The following is a 2,218-nucleotide window of genomic DNA, read 5'->3' on the forward strand; positions in this document are numbered from 1 at the left end:
AGATTGATTTCTGCCCGAGGGAAGGAACCGCAGGGAGATCCTGCCTACGTCAGCTCCCCAGCCACATCCCCCACGGCGCCACACGAGCCTCCCCAGCTCGCGCGCTCCGTTTGGAGATGAAAAACAGCTAAAAAGGAGCTACAAGGCGCTGGCCCAAGGGCACCTCCTACCTGCCAGCTCTGCAGCCTCGTCAGAGGGGGGGGTCAGGCCCCAAGCCCCGGCGGTGGCCGATGACCCTGTGCCCGATCGCGGCTTTGTCTCGGAGCCGCGCGTGCCTCCCGCCCGCCGCCCCGCGAGCGCGTTCATCGCCGCAGCGGGGACCGAAGGCGGAAGCAACCGGCGGGACGCTCGCAGCCCCGGGACCGTTGTCCCGCAGGCGCCGGCACGGCGGGAGACGCGGCCCGGACGCGCCCGCCCTCCCCCGGGCAGCGGAGGGGCCGCCCCGGCCCCGCCCCCCGACCCCCCCCCCGCCCCGGGCCGCCCTCCCCGCGCCGCGCCGGCGCCTGCGCTCTTGCGCCGCTCGCACTTGCGGTGAGAGCCCGGGGGAAGAGGCGCTGCCGGGGCCGCCTCGCCGTCCGGCGGCGGGGCCGGCGCTGCGGCTGCCGCGACACCAGCCCCGGCCCGGGCCGAGGGAGCTGCAGCCCCGCGGCCGGGAGGCCTCTCCCGGCGGGAGCGCCGCTGCGGGGCCCCGGAGGGGAGCGAGGTAACGCGGCGTCCGCCCGCGGGGCCTCCGGTCCCGCTCTCTGCGTCCCTGCCGCCGGGCCCGCTCCCCTTCCCTGGCCGCCCCGTGCCTTCGGAGAGCCGCCTGCCGGGGACGGCCGCGGCGGGGTGGAGGTGAGAGGGTTTCATCTCGGCGCTGCCGGGGGGGGAGGCGGGGAGGGGGGGAGGGGGGGAGGCAGGGAAGTGCTTGACGGCCCTTGCCGTAACTGCAGACCGTGGGGGCTGGGAGCTGAACTGGGAAGCCGCAGCTTTCGGGACTTTTCACCTTGGCCGTGACGCCGTACTCGAGGTCACCTCGCCGGGAAGCGAGGGAGGGCAGAGCTGAATCGTTGGACTCGGAGATGCGGTTGTGTTTAACTGAAGCAAAATGACAATCAATGCCCCTGGTTGTGCTTTCTTACAGCACACAGTGGGTTTTCCTTAGGAGAACCCTCGCTGTTGAAAGCTGCGGGAACGGAGCCGATGGTTTTGCATTCAGGTGGCCTCTTAAGTGGCAAATAAGTATGTTCCATGGGAAGATAATGTTCTAGCTTTTGGCTTTGTAGGTGAGGTAAAAATTTCAGCTGTTGAGCTGCAGCAGGCACAGTTCTCTGTAGCTTCAGTAATGCCAGTGTCAGTAACCCTTGCTGCTTGTCGGCGTGGGTTTTGAGGGGAGATGGTATTTTACTTGGTATGAAGGACTCAACACTGTTTTACTGTCTGCAGTCCCAATTTGAGGCTCTGTTGACCATTCGCAGTGTGTTCAGAAGCGTTCTTAGCCTCACCTTCCTTCAGAGAAGTCCTCTCTGTCTCTGGTGTACCTACTGTTCTACAGTTTCCCAAACCTCAACCCAAATCAAAAGGCAGTACCTAGGAATCGCTCCCTTTTGGGTGGAGTTTCTAAACAGTTTTGTGTGGGTGCCTCCAGCAAAGAAGATAGAAATAGCCATTTCAGTTTCTAGGTGCTTTGCCTGAAGTTTCTGCAAAGCTTTAAGCTCGCTCACATCAATCAGTGAGGCTTTAGAATTATCTCTTGTTTTATTTTGTTTTGTGGTTTTGTTTGGTTTTTTTTAAACACAACTTTTCCTGTGTCCCTTGAAACAACTCTCCTGGTAGAGGTGGAGGGGGAAGGACTGGGAAGAGTCATGGCTCAGGGGTGACGTAGCCAGGCACGCTGCTGGATGCAAACTCTAACGGACTGGGGCCCGTGGACTGCAATTAGACAGCCCAAACTGCTACAGCCCCCAAAGGTGTTCCTGGTGCTTCTGGGTGTGGCTGTGCTCGAGGCAGGAGTGTTCGGCCTTCCTGTGAACCGCCAGTTGAGCCCTGTGTTTGAGGGTGCTGTAACACTGGGTAGTATGATGACTTGGGGAACTTTTCTACCCAGTTAGAATCCCACAACTTTGCAAAGGCAGTAACTTTTGTAATTACGTCTTTTTTTACGAGGTGCTTGGTGGACGAGGAGAAGCTGAGCCTGGAGAGCTATGGCTGAGCAACCCCGAGGCGATACTTACGGACT

The sequence above is a fragment of the Leptosomus discolor genome, unplaced genomic scaffold, assembly GCF_034619465.1.
Source record: "Leptosomus discolor isolate bLepDis1 unplaced genomic scaffold, bLepDis1.hap2 HAP2_SCAFFOLD_74, whole genome shotgun sequence".
Lineage (NCBI taxonomy): Eukaryota > Metazoa > Chordata > Aves > Leptosomiformes > Leptosomidae > Leptosomus > Leptosomus discolor.